This window comes from Hypanus sabinus, chromosome 25 (genome assembly GCF_030144855.1).
Source record: "Hypanus sabinus isolate sHypSab1 chromosome 25, sHypSab1.hap1, whole genome shotgun sequence".
NCBI lineage: Eukaryota > Metazoa > Chordata > Chondrichthyes > Myliobatiformes > Dasyatidae > Hypanus > Hypanus sabinus.
Genome location: NC_082730.1, coordinates 47,864,841 through 47,879,285, shown reverse-complemented (window position 1 = coordinate 47,879,285; position 14,445 = coordinate 47,864,841). Strand labels below are relative to the sequence as shown.

General features: G+C 47.7%; 1 protein-coding gene across 5 annotated transcripts in view; it reads right to left on the bottom strand.

Moving 5' to 3' along the window:
- The window catches only part of pacsin1b (protein kinase C and casein kinase substrate in neurons 1b), a 433,272-nt gene that overhangs the window by 44,483 nt on the left and 374,344 nt on the right, over positions 1 to 14,445 (bottom strand). The gene's annotated exons all lie outside the window — the stretch shown is intronic.

The following is a 14,445-nucleotide window of genomic DNA, read 5'->3' as shown; positions in this document are numbered from 1 at the left end:
CGGGACACAGGGACAACTGACAGTATTCACACTGAACGGGACACAGGGACAACTGACAGTATTCACACAGAAACGGACACAGGGACAACTGACAGTATTTACACTGAACGGGACACAGGGACAACTGACAGTATTCACACTGAACGGGACACAGGGAAAACTGACAGTATTCACACTGAACGGGACACAGGGACAACTGACAGTATTCACACTGAACCGGACACAGGGACAACTGACAGTATTTACACTGAACGGGACACAGGGACAACTGACAGTATTCACAGTGAACGGGACACAGGGACAAGTGACAGTATTCACACCTAATGGGACACAGGGACAACTGACAATATTCACACTGAACGGGACACAGGGGCAACGGGACAACTGACATTATTCACATTGAACAGGACACAGGGACAACTGACAGCATTCACACTGAACGGGACACAGGGACAACTGATAGTATTCACAATGAACGGGACATAGGGCAACTAACAGAATTCACATTGAACGGGACACAGGGACAACGGGACAACTGACAGTATTCACACTGAACGGGACGCAGGGACAACTGACAGTATTCACACTGAACGGGACACAGGGGCAACGGGACAACTGACATTATTCACATTGAACGGGACACAGGGACAACTGACAGCATTCACACTGAACGGGACACAGGGACAACCGATAGTATTCACAATGAACGGGACATAGGGCAACTAACAGAATTCACATTGAACGGGACACAGGGAGAACGGGACAACTGACAGTATTCATACTGAATAGGACACAGGGACACAGGAACAACTGACAAAATTCACACTGAATGGGACACAGGGACAACTGACAGTATTCACACTGAATGAGAAAACTGACAGTATTCACACTGAACGGGAAAACTGACAGTATTCACACTGAACAGGACACAGGGACAACTGACCGTATTCACACTGGATGGGACACAGGGACAACTGTCAGTATTCACACTGAACAGGAAAACTGACAGTATTCACACTGAACGGGACACAGGGACAACTGACAGAAGTCACACTGAACGGGACACAGCAACAACTGACAGTATTCACACTGATATAGACACGGACAACTGACAGTATTCACACTGATCGGGGCACAGGGACAACTGACAGTATTCACACTGAACGGGACACAGGGACAAAGGGACAATGGGACAACTGACAGTATTTACACTGAATGGGACACAGGGACAACTGACAGTATTCATACTGAATAGGACAAAGGGACACAGGAGCAATTGACAGAATTCACACTGAATGGGACACAGGGACTACTGACAGTATTCAAACTGAACGGGACACAGGGACAACTGACAGTATTCACACTGAACGGGACACAGGGACAACTGACAGTATTCACACTGAACGGGACACAGGGACAACTGACAGTATTCACACAGAACCGGACACAGGGACAACTGACAGTATTTACACTGAACGGGACACAGGGACAACTGACAGTATTCACACTGAACGGGACACAGGGAAAACTGACAGTATTCACAGTGAACGGGACACAGGGACAACTGACAGTATTCACACTGAACCGGACACAGGGACAACTGACAGTATTTACACTGAACGGGACACAGGGACAACTGACAGTATTCACAGTGAACGGGACGCAGGGACAAGTGACAGTATTCACACCTAATGGGACACAGGGACAACTGACAATATTCACACTGAACGGGACACAGGGGCAACGGGACAACTGACATTATTCACATTGAACGGGACACAGGGACAACTGACAGCATTCACACTGAACGGGACACAGGGACAACTGATAGTATTCACAATGAACGGGACATAGGGCAACTAACAGAATTCACATTGAACGGGACACAGGGACAACGGGACAACTGACAGTATTCACACTGAACGGGACGCAGGGACAACTGACAGTATTCACACTGAACGGGACACAGGGGCAACGGGACAACTGACATTATTCACATTGAACGGGACACAGGGACAACTGACAGCATTCACACTGAACGGGACACAGGGACAACCGATAGTATTCACAATGAACGGGACATAGGGCAACTAACAGAATTCACATTGAACGGGACACAGGGACAACGGGACAACTGACAGTATTCACACTGAACGGGACGCAGGGACAACTGACAGTATTCATACTGAATAGGACACAGGGACACAGGAACAACTGACAAAATTCAGACTGAATGGGACACAGGAACAACTGACCGTATTCACACTGGATGGGACACAGGGACAACTGACAGTATTCAGACTGAATGGGACATAGGGTCACAGGGACAACTGACAGTATTCACACTGAACAGGGTACAGGGACAACTGACAGTATTCACACAGAACGGGACACAGGGACAACTGTCAGTATTCACACTGAACGGGAAAACTGACAGTATTCACACTGAACGGGACACAGGGACAACTGACAGAAGTCACACTGAACGGGACACAGCAACAACTGACAGTATTCACACTGATATAGACACGGACAACTGACAGTATTCACACTGATCGGGGCACAGGGACAACTGACAGTATTCACACTGAACGGGACACAGGGACAAAGGGACAATGGGACAACTGACAGTATTTACACTGAATGGGACACAGGGACAACTGACAGTATTCATACTGAATAGGACAAAGGGACACAGGAGCAATTGACAGAATTCACACTGAATGGGACACAGGGACTACTGACAGTATTCACACTGAACGGGACACAGGGACAACTGACAGTATTCACACTGAACTGGACACAGGGACAAATGACAGTATTCACACTGAACGGGACACAGGGACAACTGACAGTATTCACACAGAACCGGACACAGGGACAACTGACAGTATTTACACTGAACGGGACACAGGGACAACTGACAGTATTCACACTGAACGGGACACAGGGAAAACTGACAGTATTCACACTGAACGGGACACAGGGACAACTGACAGTATTCACACTGAACCGGACACAGGGACAACTGACAGTATTTACACTGAACGGGACACAGGGACAACTGACAGTATTCACAGTGAACGGGACACAGGGACAAGTGACAGTATTCACACCTAATGGGACACAGGGACAACTGACAATATTCACACTGAACGGGACACAGGGGCAACGGGACAACTGACATTATTCACATTGAACGGGACACAGGGACAACTGACAGCATTCACACTGAACGGGACACAGGGACAACCGATAGTATTCACAATGAACGGGCCATAGGGCAACTAACAGAATTCACATTGAACGGGACACAGGGACAACGGGACAACTGACAGTATTCACACTGAACGGGACGCAGGGACAACTGACAGTATTCATACTGAATAGGACACAGGGACACAGGAACAACTGACAAAATTCACACTGAATGGGACACAGGAACAACTGACCGTATTCACACTGGATGGGACACAGGGACAACTGACAGTATTCAGACTGAATGGGACATAGGGTCACAGGGACAACTGACAGTATTCACACTGAACAGGGTACAGGGACAACTGACAGTATTCACACAGAACGGGACACAGGGACAACTGTCAGTATTCACACTGAACGGGAAAACTGACAGTATTCACACTGAACGGGACACAGGGACAACTGACAGAAGTCACACTGAACGGGACACAGCAACAACTGACAGTATTCACACTGATATAGACACGGACAACTGACAGTATTCACACTGATCGGGGCACAGGGACAACTGACAGTATTCACACTGAACGGGACACAGGGACAAAGGGACAATGGGACAACTGACAGTATTTACACTGAATGGGACACAGGGGGAACTGACAGTATTCATACTGAATAGGACAAAGGGACACAGGAGCAATTGACAGAATTCACACTGAATGGGACACAGGGACTACTGACAGTATTCACATTGAACGGGACACAGGGACAACTGACAGTATTCACACTGAACGGGACACAGGGACAACTGACAGTATTCACACAGAACCGGACACAGGGACAACTGACAGTATTTACACTGAACGGGACACAGGGACAACTGACAGTATTCACACTGAACGGGACACAGGGAAAACTGACAGTATTCACACTGAACGGGACACAGGGACAACTGACAGTATTCACACTGAACCGGACACAGGGACAACTGACAGTATTTACACTGAACGGGACACAGGGACAACTGACAGTATTCACACTGAATGGGACACAGGGACAACTGACATTATGCACACTGAATGGGACACAGGGACAACTGACAGAATTCACACTGAACGGGACACAGGGAGAACGGGACAACTGACAGTATTCACACTGAACGGGATACAGGGACAACAGGACAACTGACAGTATTCACACTGAACAGGACATAGGGATAACTAAGAGTATTCACACTGAACGGGACACAGGGACAACCGACAGTATTCATACTGAACGGGACACAGGGACAATGGGACAACTGATTCACACTGAATGGGACACAGGGACAATGGGACAATTGACAGTATTCATACTGAACTGGACACAGGGACAACTGACAGTATTTACACTGAACGGGACACAGGGACAACTGACAGTATTCACACTGCATGGGACACAGGGACAACTGACATTATGCACACTGAATGGGACACAGGGACAACTGACAGAATTCACACTGAACGGGACACAGGGAGAACGGGACAACTGACAGTATTCATACTGAATAGGACACAGGGACACAGGAACAACTGACAAAATTCACACTGAATGGGACACAGGGACAACTGACAGTATTCACACTGAATGAGAAAACTGACAGTATTCACACTGAACGGGAAAACTGACAGTATTCACACTGAACAGGACACAGGGACAACTGACCGTATTCACACTGGATGGGACACAGGGACAACTGTCAGTATTCACACTGAACGGGAAAACTGACAGTATTCACACTGAACGGGACACAGGGACAACTGACAGAAGTCACACTGAACGGGACACAGCAACAACTGACAGTATTCACACTGATATAGACACGGACAACTGACAGTATTCACACTGATCGGGGCACAGGGACAACTGACAGTATTCACACTGAACGGGACACAGGGACAAAGGGACAATGGGACAACTGACAGTATTTACACTGAATGGGACACAGGGACAACTGACAGTATTCATACTGAATAGGACAAAGGGACACAGGAGCAATTGACAGAATTCACACTGAATGGGACACAGGGACTACTGACAGTATTCACACTGAACGGGACACAGGGACAACTGACAGTATTCACACTGAACGGGACACAGGGACAACTGACAGTATTCACACTGAACGGGACACAGGGACAACTGACAGTATTCACACAGAACCGGACACAGGGACAACTGACAGTATTTACACTGAACGGGACACAGGGACAACTGACAGTATTCACACTGAACGGGACACAGGGAAAACTGACAGTATTCACACTGAACGGGACACAGGGACAACTGACAGTATTCACACTGAACCGGACACAGGGACAACTGACAGTATTTACACTGAACGGGACACAGGGACAACTGACAGTATTCACAGTGAACGGGACACAGGGACAAGTGACAGTATTCACACCTAATGGGACACAGGGACAACTGACAATATTCACACTGAACGGGACACAGGGGCAACGGGACAACTGACATTATTCACATTGAACGGGACACAGGGACAACTGACATCATTCACACTGAACGGGACACAGGGACAACTGATAGTATTCACAATGAACGGGACATAGGGCAACTAACAGAATTCACATTGAACGGGACACAGGGACAACGGGACAACTGACAGTATTCACACTGAACGGGACGCAGGGACAACTGACAGTATTCATACTGAATAGGACACAGGGACACAGGAACAACTGACAAAATTCACACTGAATGGGACACAGGAACAACTGACCGTATTCACACTGGATGGGACACAGGGACAACTGACAGTATTCACACAGAACCGGACACAGGGACAACTGACAGTATTTACACTGAACGGGACACAGGGACAACTGACAGTATTCACACTGAACGGGACACAGGGAAAACTGACAGTATTCACACTGAACGGGACACAGGGACAACTGACAGTATTCACACTGAACCGGACACAGGGACAACTGACAGTATTTACACTGAACGGGACACAGGGACAACTGACAGTATTCACACAGAACGGGACACAGGGACAACTGTCAGTATTCACACTGAACGGGAAAACTGACAGTATTCACACTGAACGGGACACAGGGACAACTGACAGAAGTCACACTGAACGGGACACAGCAACAACTGACAGTATTCACACTGATATAGACACGGACAACTGACAGTATTCACACTGATCGGGGCACAGGGACAACTGACAGTATTCACACTGAACGGGACACAGGGACAAAGGGACAATGGGACAACTGACAGTATTTACACTGAATGGGACACAGGGGGAACTGACAGTATTCATACTGAATAGGACAAAGGGACACAGGAGCAATTGACAGAATTCACACTGAATGGGACACAGGGACTACTGACAGTATTCACATTGAACGGGACACAGGGACAACTGACAGTATTCACACTGAACGGGACACAGGGACAACTGACAGTATTCACACAGAACCGGACACAGGGACAACTGACAGTATTTACACTGAACGGGACACAGGGACAACTGACAGTATTCACACTGAACGGGACACAGGGAAAACTGACAGTATTCACACTGAACGGGACACAGGGACAACTGACAGTATTCACACTGAACCGGACACAGGGACAACTGACAGTATTTACACTGAACGGGACACAGGGACAACTGACAGTATTCACACTGAATGGGACACAGGGACAACTGACATTATGCACACTGAATGGGACACAGGGACAACTGACAGAATTCACACTGAACGGGACACAGGGAGAACGGGACAACTGACAGTATTCACACTGAACGGGATAGAGGGACAACAGGACAACTGACAGTATTCACACTGAACAGGACATAGGGATAACTAAGAGTATTCACACTGAACGGGACACAGGGACAACCGACAGTATTCATACTGAACGGGACACAGGGACAATGGGACAACTGATTCACACTGAATGGGACACAGGGACAATGGGACAATTGACAGTATTCATACTGAACTGGACACAGGGACAACTGACAGTATTTACACTGAACGGGACACAGGGACAACTGACAGTATTCACACTGCATGGGACACAGGGACAACTGACATTATGCACACTGAATGGGACACAGGGACAACTGACAGTATTCACACAGAACGGGACACAGGGACAACTGTCAGTATTCACACTGAACGGGAAAACTGACAGTATTCACACTGAACGGGACACAGGGACAACTGACAGAAGTCACACTGAACGGGACACAGCAACAACTGACAGTATTCACACTGATATAGACACGGACAACTGACAGTATTCATACTGATCGGGGCACAGGGACAACTGACAGTATTCACACTGAACGGGACACAGGGACAAAGGGACAATGGGACAACTGACAGTATTTACACTGAATGGGACACAGGGGGAACTGACAGTATTCATACTGAATAGGACAAAGGGACACAGGAGCAATTGACAGAATTCACACTGAATGGGACACAGGGACTACTGACAGTATTCACACTGAACGGGACACAGGGACAACTGACAGTATTCACACTGAACGGGACACAGGGACAACTGACAGTATTCACACAGAACCGGACACAGGGACAACTGACAGTATTTACACTGAACGGGACACAGGGACAACTGACAGTATTCACACTGAACGGGACACAGGGAAAACTGACAGTATTCACACTGAACGGGACACAGGGACAACTGACAGTATTCACACTGAACCGGACACAGGGACAACTGACAGTATTTACACTGAACGGGACACAGGGACAACTGACAGTATTCACACTGAATGGGACACAGGGACAACTGACATTATGCACACTGAATGGGACACAGGGACAACTGACAGAATTCACACTGAACGGGACACAGGGAGAACGGGACAACTGACAGTATTCACACTGAACGGGATAGAGGGACAACAGGACAACTGACAGTATTCACACTGAACAGGACATAGGGATAACTAAGAGTATTCACACTGAACGGGACACAGGGACAACCGACAGTATTCATACTGAACGGGACACAGGGACAATGGGACAACTGATTCACACTGAATGGGACACAGGGACAATGGGACAATTGACAGTATTCATACTGAACTGGACACAGGGACAACTGACAGTATTTACACTGAACGGGACACAGGGACAACTGACAGTATTCACACTGCATGGGACACAGGGACAACTGACATTATGCACACTGAATGGGACACAGGGACAACTGACAGAATTCACACTGAACGGGACACAGGGAGAACGGGACAACTGACAGTATTCATACTGAATAGGACACAGGGACACAGGAACAACTGACAAAATTCACACTGAATGGGACACAGGGACAACTGACAGTATTCACACTGAATGAGAAAACTGACAGTATTCACACTGAACGGGAAAACTGACAGTATTCACACTGAACAGGACACAGGGACAACTGACCGTATTCACACTGGATGGGACACAGGGACAACTGACAGTATTCAGACTGAATGGGACATAGGGTCAACTGACAGTATTCACACTGAACAGGGCACAGGGACAACTGACAGTATTCACACAGAACGGGACACAGGGACAACTGTCAGTATTCACACTGAACGGGAAAACTGACAGTATTCACACTGAACGGGACACAGGGACAACTGACAGAAGTCACACTGAACGGGACACAGCAACAACTGACAGTATTCACACTGATATAGACACGGACAACTGACAGTATTCACACTGATCGGGGCACAGACACAACTGACAGTATTCACACTGAACGGGACACAGGGACAAAGGGACAATGGGACAACTGACAGTATTTACACTGAATGGGACACAGGGACAACTGACAGTATTCATACTGAATAGGACAAAGGGACACAGGAGCAATTGACAGAATTCACACTGAATGGGACACAGGGACTACTGACAGTATTCACACTGAACGGGACACAGGGACAACTGACAGTATTCACACTGAACGGGACACAGGGACAACTGACAGTATTCACACTGAACGGGACACAGGGACAACTGACAGTATTCACACAGAACCGGACACAGGGACAACTGACAGTATTTACACTGAACGGGACACAGGGACAACTGACAGTATTCACACTGAACGGGACACAGGGAAAACTGACAGTATTCACACTGAACGGGACACAGGGACAACTGACAGTATTCACACTGAACCGGACACAGGGACAACTGACAGTATTTACACTGAACGGGACACAGGGACAACTGACAGTATTCACACAGAACGGGACACAGGGACAACTGTCAGTATTCACACTGAACGGGAAAACTGACAGTATTCACACTGAACGGGACACAGGGACAACTGACAGAAGTCACACTGAACGGGACACAGCAACAACTGACAGTATTCACACTGATATAGACACGGACAACTGACAGTATTCACACTGATCGGGGCACAGGGACAACTGACAGTATTCACACTGAACGGGACACAGGGACAAAGGGACAATGGGACAACTGACAGTATTTACACTGAATGGGACACAGGGGGAACTGACAGTATTCATACTGAATAGGACAAAGGGACACAGGAGCAATTGACAGAATTCACACTGAATGGGACACAGGGACTACTGACAGTATTCACATTGAACGGGACACAGGGACAACTGACAGTATTCACACTGAACGGGACACAGGGACAACTGACAGTATTCACACAGAACCGGACACAGGGACAACTGACAGTATTTACACTGAACGGGACACAGGGACAACTGACAGTATTCACACTGAACGGGACACAGGGAAAACTGACAGTATTCACACTGAACGGGACACAGGGACAACTGACAGTATTCACACTGAACCGGACACAGGGACAACTGACAGTATTTACACTGAACGGGACACAGGGACAACTGACAGTATTCACACTGAATGGGACACAGGGACAACTGACATTATGCACACTGAATGGGACACAGGGACAACTGACAGAATTCACACTGAACGGGACACAGGGAGAACGGGACAACTGACAGTATTCACACTGAACGGGATACAGGGACAACAGGACAACTGACAGTATTCACACTGAACAGGACATAGGGATAACTAAGAGTATTCACACTGAACGGGACACAGGGACAACCGACAGTATTCATACTGAACGGGACACAGGGACAATGGGACAACTGATTCACACTGAATGGGACACAGGGACAATGGGACAATTGACAGTATTCATACTGAACTGGACACAGGGACAACTGACAGTATTTACACTGAACGGGACACAGGGACAACTGACAGTATTCACACTGCATGGGACACAGGGACAACTGACATTATGCACACTGAATGGGACACAGGGACAACTGACAGAATTCACACTGAACGGGACACAGGGAGAACGGGACAACTGACAGTATTCATACTGAATAGGACACAGGGACACAGGAACAACTGACAAAATTCACACTGAATGGGACACAGGGACAACTGACAGTATTCACACTGAATGAGAAAACTGACAGTATTCACACTGAACGGGAAAACTGACAGTATTCACACTGAACAGGACACAGGGACAACTGACCGTATTCACACTGGATGGGACACAGGGACAACTGACAGTATTCAGACTGAATGGGACATAGGGTCAACTGACAGTATTCACACTGAACAGGGCACAGGGACAACTGACAGTATTCACACAGAACGGGACACAGGGACAACTGTCAGTATTCACACTGAACGGGAAAACTGACAGTATTCACACTGAACGGGACACAGGGACAACTGACAGAAGTCACACTGAACGGGACACAGCAACAACTGACAGTATTCACACTGATATAGACACGGACAACTGACAGTATTCACACTGATCGGGGCACAGACACAACTGACAGTATTCACACTGAACGGGACACAGGGACAAAGGGACAATGGGACAACTGACAGTATTTACACTGAATGGGACACAGGGACAACTGACAGTATTCATACTGAATAGGACAAAGGGACACAGGAGCAATTGACAGAATTCACACTGAATGGGACACAGGGACTACTGACAGTATTCACACTGAACGGGACACAGGGACAACTGACAGTATTCACACTGAACGGGACACAGGGACAACTGACAGTATTCACACTGAACGGGACACAGGGACAACTGACAGTATTCACACAGAACCGGACACAGGGACAACTGACAGTATTTACACTGAACGGGACACAGGGACAACTGACAGTATTCACACTGAACGGGACACAGGGAAAACTGACAGTATTCACACTGAACGGGACACAGGGACAACTGACAGTATTCACACTGAACCGGACACAGGGACAACTGACAGTATTTACACTGAACGGGACACAGGGACAACTGACAGTATTCACACAGAACGGGACACAGGGACAACTGTCAGTATTCACACTGAACGGGAAAACTGACAGTATTCACACTGAACGGGACACAGGGACAACTGACAGAAGTCACACTGAACGGGACACAGCAACAACTGACAGTATTCACACTGATATAGACACGGACAACTGACAGTATTCACACTGATCGGGGCACAGGGACAACTGACAGTATTCACACTGAACGGGACACAGGGACAAAGGGACAATGGGACAACTGACAGTATTTACACTGAATGGGACACAGGGGGAACTGACAGTATTCATACTGAATAGGACAAAGGGACACAGGAGCAATTGACAGAATTCACACTGAATGGGACACAGGGACTACTGACAGTATTCACATTGAACGGGACACAGGGACAACTGACAGTATTCACACTGAACGGGACACAGGGACAACTGACAGTATTCACACAGAACCGGACACAGGGACAACTGACAGTATTTACACTGAACGGGACACAGGGACAACTGACAGTATTCACACTGAACGGGACACAGGGAAAACTGACAGTATTCACACTGAACGGGACACAGGGACAACTGACAGTATTCACACTGAACCGGACACAGGGACAACTGACAGTATTTACACTGAACGGGACACAGGGACAACTGACAGTATTCACACTGAATGGGACACAGGGACAACTGACATTATGCACACTGAATGGGACACAGGGACAACTGACAGAATTCACACTGAACGGGACACAGGGAGAACGGGACAACTGACAGTATTCACACTGAACGGGAAACAGGGACAACAGGACAACTGACAGTATTCACACTGAACAGGACATAGGGATAACTAAGAGTATTCACACTGAACGGGACACAGGGACAACCGACAGTATTCATACTGAACGGGACACAGGGACAATGGGACAACTGATTCACACTGAATGGGACACAGGGACAATGGGACAATTGACAGTATTCATACTGAACTGGACACAGGGACAACTGACAGTATTTACACTGAACGGGACACAGGGACAACTGACAGTATTCACACTGCATGGGACACAGGGACAACTGACATTATGCACACTGAATGGGACACAGGGACAACTGACAGAATTCACACTGAACGGGACACAGGGAGAACGGGACAACTGACAGTATTCATACTGAATAGGACACAGGGACACAGGAACAACTGACAAAATTCACACTGAATGGGACACAGGGACAACTGACAGTATTCACACTGAATGAGAAAACTGACAGTATTCACACTGAACGGGAAAACTGACAGTATTCACACTGAACAGGACACAGGGACAACTGACCGTATTCACACTGGATGGGACACAGGGACAACTGTCAGTATTCACACTGAACGGGAAAACTGACAGTATTCACACTGAATGGGACACAGGGACAACTGACAGAAGTCACACTGAACGGGACACAGCAACAACTGACAGTATTCACACTGATATAGACACGGACAACTGACAGTATTCACACTGATCGGGGCACAGGGACAACTGACAGTATTCACACTGAACGGGACACAGGGACAAAGGGACAATGGGACAACTGACAGTATTTACACTGAATGGGACACAGGGACAACTGACAGTATTCATACTGAATAGGACAAAGGGACACAGGAGCAATTGACAGAATTCACACTGAATGGGACACAGGGACTACTGACAGTATTCACACTGAACGGGACACAGGGACAACTGACAGTATTCACACTGAACGGGACACAGGGACAACTGACAGTATTCACACTGAACGGGACACAGGGACAACTGACAGTATTCACACAGAACCGGACACAGGGACAACTGACAGTATTTACACTGAACGGGACACAGGGACAACTGACAGTATTCACACTGAACGGGACACAGGGAAAACTGACAGTATTCACACTGAACGGGACACAGGGACAACTGACAGTATTCACACTGAACCGGACACAGGGACAACTGACAGTATTTACACTGAACGGGACACAGGGACAACTGACAGTATTCACAGTGAACGGGACACAGGGACAAGTGACAGTATTCACACCTAATGGGACACAGGGACAACTGACAATATTCACACTGAACGGGACACAGGGGCAACGGGACAACTGACATTATTCACATTGAACGGGACACAGGGACAACTGACAGCATTCACACTGAACGGGACACAGGGACAACCGATAGTATTCACAATGAACGGGACATAGGGCAGCTAACAGAATTCACATTGAACGGGACACAGGGACAACGGGACAACTGACAGTATTCACACTGAACGGGACGCAGGGACAACTGACAGTATTCATACTGAATAGGACACAGGGACACAGGAACAACTGACAAAATTCACACTGAATGGGACACAGGAACAACTGACCGTATTCACACTGGATGGGACACAGGGACAACTGACAGTATTCAGACTGAATGGGACATAGGGTCACAGGGACAACTGACAGTATTCACACTGAACAGGGTACAGGGACAACTGACAGTATTCACACAGAACGGGACACAGGGACAACTGTCAGTATTCACACTGAACGGGAAAACTGACAGTATTCACACTGAACGGGACACAGGGACAACTGACAGAAGTCACACTGAACGGGACACAGCAACAACTGACAGTATTCACACTGATATTGACACGGACAACTGACAGTATTCACACTGATCGGGGCACAGGGACAACTGACAGTATTTACACTGAACGGGACACAGGGACAAAGGGACAATGGGACAACTGACAGTATTTA